Source organism: Cyphomyrmex costatus, unplaced genomic scaffold (assembly GCF_001594065.2).
Source record: "Cyphomyrmex costatus isolate MS0001 unplaced genomic scaffold, Ccosl1.0 scaffold8, whole genome shotgun sequence".
NCBI classification, from domain to species: domain Eukaryota; kingdom Metazoa; phylum Arthropoda; class Insecta; order Hymenoptera; family Formicidae; genus Cyphomyrmex; species Cyphomyrmex costatus.
The window spans coordinates 1,697,979-1,704,392 of record NW_017280375.1 but is presented as its reverse complement, the minus strand read 5'-3'; the positions used below and the strand labels follow the sequence as shown (position 1 = coordinate 1,704,392).

The following is a 6,414-nucleotide window of genomic DNA, read 5'->3' as shown; positions in this document are numbered from 1 at the left end:
CCCCCTCCCCCCCCCCCCCTCCTCCCAACTTCTCTCGACAGTGAAACTTTGTAAAGCGACTTAGTCAAAGTTTAATAAATTCCTTCGAGGAAGTTTCAAAGCGGTTCTACGCGGGATTGCAAATGATTACGTTTCACCGTACCGGAGAATATGCGAAGATGAGAGAAATCGATATGTAGGACGGACAAAAACAAATAAATAGATAGAAAGAATATAGCAATATTTTAATTGCGAGAATAAAGATCTTTGAAATTATATTTATTGCTATGTGGATGAAGAACGTTGCGTTAGTCAGATTTAATCAATAGTCAAAAATGTTATCATCATAACTGAGTTGTGATTTAGATAAAACTGCGATAAAATTAAATTGTCCGTTACGTATTATTATTATTATTATTATTATTGCGGTAAATATTAATATTATAATAACTACATATTTATATTGTGTTTTCATTGTTCTTATGAATACTGTATTCATTGATTTTCATCTCTTCTAATAATTATTTGATTTCTAAATAATCATTCTCTTCTCGAACATAGATCAATTTATTTCAACTTCTGTAGCGCGCTATAAAGAGGAATTCTCGACGAACATATAATATAATCTCATAATTTAGTTAATGTTCCTGTAGATTGCGCAAGCAAGTTGCGATAGGTCAATTGATGTCGCAAGACTGTTAGTCACGTATTCCTCTTTTGTGTCAAATATCGAAATAATATATTACGAGAACATCTTTTATGAGATAGTTCTCTTATCTTCGATCCTTCTTCTTTTGTCTCATGTAACTTGAAGGTAAATCGATAAGAAACTATATCACGTTATGTCGACGAAGCGTATATAATTCCGAAAGCGGAACGGGAGGAAGGAGTACCCAGTGAGAAATGACAATGGAATCACTGGGGTAATACCGCACCACTCCGCATCATATCACACTACGCATCGCGAAGAAATAAAATGACGTATTCGTACTTTATGCATGAAAGAAAAGTTTATGCCGAGTGAAGGAACGAACAGAGACAAAAAGAGAAGCGCTCACTACATAACGAATATAGTCTACTCGGTAGCGGTGACCAGAAAATGACGCAAACAAATGAGCAAGTCTGACCATTTCCATGGCAACAATCTCAATCAGATAGGAACTAGCGAAGCAGAGAACAGAGAACGCGCTGGATAATATATTCGATACAGGTAATATATAGCGCTCCAGATACAATATTTATGTCCCGACGTATTTCACTAGCAGCCCATTATTCATTCGCTCGTACTGAATAAGCATTAATAGCATAGAGCTCATGCTTCGTACCGCGCAGAATCTTTTTCAATCCTATATTCTTACAATCCTGTCCCTTCCATTTCTATTCCATCTCATTCGTGGTGTCATCTGTAACAATGTAATAATAACCAATATATGACAAATCAAAGGCATCTAGCTCCACTTTTTTCATTTTCTGGTCAAAGGTTATTTGCGCTTAATACTACCTTCGCCATCGATGACTCGCAGAGTTAGCAGCATATCGAAAGAGGGACAGCAAACAGTACCAGAAACCGGTTATCATTGTTACAGCGTCGTCGCTATCACGAATCATGGTCGACTATGAATATTCGAGATGCCGATATTGTCATGAGCTTAACCCTTTATTATGACAACGTACAAACGTATTATTATTTATAAAATTTTCTCTTGTTTATTTAAATTAATAAAATATGAAAAGAAGACAGGATAATTCGGGTGGAAATAAAAGATCAAATAAAACTTGCGATCAAATTCGTCGTACTTCCATACAAAGACAAACTGTTTGTCTGTTTTAAAGCCGAATGAAATATTTATGAAGTATAAAGCAGTCAACATTAGAGTCTGCAACAGTTATACATACATATAGGAGCTTTCCAACAAGAGACACAGATGACACGGTGTGGCACGGTGAATCGTTGCCTTCTCATTGTTTATATATTAAACAAGGATGAGGTGATTGCTGTGTCGCACAGTATCGGTTGTTGGAAAGCTCCCATCAAAATCTGATGAAAGCTGAGATTAATATTTTTGATATTACATTGATATTTTTTACCGTTAGAATTAATAATTAATTATATTAGTTATTGCACAATCTATATACTGTAATGTAGAATATCATCGCACACGCGCGTACACGCTAGATTCAAATTTACAATATGCAATTATAATTAAACTAGCATGTGTTACTAGTCAACAATCCTACATGAAATGTTTCCTGGTTAATGACGTATATATGTATAACGGTAGATTTTGACGTTAAATGTTAGATTTGGATTCACACAACCTGTTAAGGCATACCTAAATAACAAATACATACATATAAGAAAGAAAGTATAAGCATAAATAAGTTCTGAATATAATATAAAGTATAATATAAAGTATATAAAGTTCATGAAAGTATAAAATATTATATTATTTAATATCTATAATACTTATTTATGACATTATGAGAAATAATAATTCGAATTTTCAATTTGTAAACTCTAGGAAGAAAATATTTTAAAAAGACATGTATCAATATCATACATATGTCTAGGTAGTATCGAATAATATCAAATGCTAATGACAATGTATAGTATAAACTAAGAAAAGCGATGGATTCAGCTCGAATTTTTCTGTCCCTCCCCCATTCTTCCGTACATGTTTTATAAGCAATATCTTTGTTTTTTTAATATAAATAATAACCATAAACGAGTGAAAAGGTTCTTAAATAATGCTAATTAGTATATTTTAACGAATATTTAATCGGTATTTTAATCAGTATTTTTTAACGAAATTTGCCTTAAGCCTTCTCATAATTTTGAATGGTTTTACGCCCTCTGTCGTAAGAAACTTGATAATAATCCGTTGCGCAATGGACGAGGGTACCTCTTGCTCTGACATCGTGATACTGACTGAAGGAGCGGTAGTGTGAGGTCCCCTACGGGGGGAAATCTCCTTCAGGCATCCCTACCTATAACGCTTAGAAACCGTATCCCTCTTTGTTCATCTCACAGCGCGTACAAAAATAATTCCAGTTTATATTTAATTCACCCTCGTATGCGTGCGTGTGTATGTGTGTGTACAGGGTTAGGTATCTAAAACAGGTCACCTAAATAACTCGTTTTTGATGATACGAAAAAATGTTTCAGATGAAAGAACGGTTTCGAGGGGGACGTGTAGTTATGTTGTTTTTTGTTTAGGTAGAGGTACCAAAAAGATATGAAGGTCACTTTTACTTTTTTAAATGGAATTACATGAATTCTTTTACATAATATGAATTCTTTAACAATTCTGCATATAATATAAAGGTACAAATATAAAAAGACAAATAGTTTATAAGATATCTTATACTTTAGTCTAATATAACGTTGACATAAAATATTAAATATCACGTAAACTATTAATTTTTTCGTAATTATATTGGACGTCATTCTGCGAAGATAAAAGGAAGATCTGAAACACCCGGTATACATATATGTATATACAGAATGTCCTGTATTTTAAATAATGCATTAAAATATCTCGAAAACTATAGTAGATACGTAAATATATTTCAAAGAAAAGCTGCTTAATAAAGTTTGGAGGCAGACGTAAGAAGGTACTGTCGATTTGATCTTTAGTAGCATCGTCGAGGTCAGGACAAAAGGACACTTTGAATTTTTTAAATGATTTTTCATTACATATTCTTGTAGTTTACATTGAGAGCTTTTCAGATCATCATAATAAACTATTTTTTCATCAAGTACTTTTCGAGTTATAAGACTTGAAAGTTGCAATATCGTCGGCATTAGAATATTCAAAGTATTTGACTAAAATCTTTTAAATGTTATCCAGCATTATCACTTGGATAACATTTGTTAAGATCAAGTCCATTGGAAGTTATACTTCTTATTTTCATTTTTACATAAAAATGAAATTTGTAAATAACTTTTAAGCCTTATAACTCGGAAAGTATATATATATATATACTCAATGAAAAATAGTTAATTATAATGTTCTGATAAGCTTTCGATAAGAATATGTAATGAAAAATAGGAGGATCCATTTAAAACATTCAAATGCCCTTATTCTAATCTTAACGACGTCACCCAAGATCAAATCAAGAGTATCTTCTTATGTTCCTCTCCGAATTATACAATTTTTATTGGAAACATTTATCTGTATCTACTATAGTTTTCGAGAAATTTTAATGCATTATTTAAAATAAAACACCTTGTATATGTATATAAATATAATAACCTTTTTAAGCATTACTTATTTTTGTAAAATAAAACTATGAATGATCTGATGCAGCTAATATAGTATTTTTCTTTTATTTATCAATTTTTAAATTGTGCTTATATGTGGAAGATTTGGGTGTTTGTACATATATACATAATAAATGATATAAACATTATCTGAAGTAGAACATAGAAATCATAGTAATAAATATATCATTATGACCTTATTTATCACTTATTAGTTTATTTTTAAGTATATAATAACGTCATGATGACATCCTATGATATCATTATGATTTTATTATGACTCTGTGTTCTACCTGAGATATGATATTTTGAGTATTTATCTTTTATAGTATTTACATGTTTTTGAAAAAATTAATAGATTTATACATATATAATATGTGTTAATATATGCAACGACATTGTTGTAACCACGAAAGAGAGTTCACTTTCCATTCGTCTACTTTCTCTAACGACCATCTGTCGCTTGATTCCTTGGATTTTCTCTCGTATATACATGTGCAATCATTATAAAATTGGAATATATTTATAACGCATTGTCAAAACATACAAGAATTATTAGATTTATTAGAAGTTCGTAGGTTTCGAAGTTAATCGCATAATGAATAAAGAAATTCTAATATTTTTATTAATTTGTGTTCGTTCGATACAGTTTTTTTTAAAACCCAAAGCAGAAATCGAAACGTCTGTAATTTTGTTATTGAAACATAATTTTTTGTTATACACGAACAATCATTGTTAACTCACATAGGCTTTTTATTTGATTAATTTGATTTATTTTATTGGAAACTTTATCCTATACAGTAGTTATTCATTTTTAAAGATTTTTTTATCGAATTTTTTTTTTTAAAAGTGTTTCGTGGATATAAACATTTACTAATACATATCATGATATTTAATCGTTGTTGGCAAAATAATACATCAGAACACGTTTTCTATTAAAAAATCTAAATAATCGAGAGAAACGTACGATTCAATCAACTAGTAATTGCATGATCGTCAAACCGTTAATCCTACAACACTATTACATTGTATTCGACCAACGTGAGATAAATAGTTTTTTCGTAGCCATTATTATTTAAACTTCCATTTTTTCCAATTTATTAACATTAACAGTTGTTATTTGTTTTGTGATATATAAAAACTTTTTACATTTTATTTTCCTAATTATTTTTAAGAATTACGATACAAATTATTTTAATTACAAATAAATAATAAAAATAAAATAAATCTTATAAAAATTAATGCAAAAATTACATGCATGTGATTTATAATTTATATATTGTTACTTGCTAATTATTTTGAAAATAAAACTTTGTAAATCATTTTGTATGACGCGTAAATCGGTTATTATAGAACTAACGGATGAGTAGCGATTAATGAATATCGTTAATCAATTTGAACGGTCGAAAGTATAAAATAGACATTTCTTTTTAAAAATCAGCTTTCTTATATACTGAAATATATACGAATATTATATATTTTTTGCATTAATTACGTATATTTCATGATATTGAATAAAGACAATAAAAATATGTCACCAAAATTAAATATTTACAAACATGCTAACAAACATGCTTTGTAATAATTAAGTAAGAATCAGTGTAGTTACATAGTATACCATGATTAACAGGCAATTGGAGTCTAAGTGCTAGATGTAGTTTGCGTACTCTCTCTCTCTCTCTCTCTCTCTCTCTCTCTAATAATCTTTTAATATTCTAATATTCTAATTTTTATATATTTTAACATTGAAGATGACCCAAGCGAAGTCGAAACGTCGTTTTGTTTATATTATAATAATCAAATGCTTCCTTAATAATTAAATATGTATTTATTTTGTTATTGATTTAAATATATATATTTTTGGCTCGTAGCCTTTATATTGTATCTAATAATTTTTAATATTCTATTAATATAAATAGATACTTTGTAAATTCCGACTAACAATCCTCTTTCATCAACATATTTGTTTAATTGCTATTCGTATTCAATTTTTGTACAGTATTTTACACATTATAATTGCACTTGTAATATGTATAATAATATAATTCATATTCAATATCACGAGTGTTCTATATACAGTCTGAATAATAATCTATCCTTGAGCTTGCTTTAAGATATTGTTAAAAAAATTTATCTTTTTGCATATATATATATATATATATATATATATA

At 29.2% G+C, this 6,414-nt stretch overlaps 1 protein-coding gene across 1 annotated transcript in view; it reads left to right on the top strand.

Moving 5' to 3' along the window:
- The window catches only part of LOC108781260 (TOX high mobility group box family member 3), a 75,273-nt gene that overhangs the window by 36,206 nt on the left and 32,653 nt on the right, over positions 1-6,414 (top strand). The gene's annotated exons all lie outside the window — the stretch shown is intronic.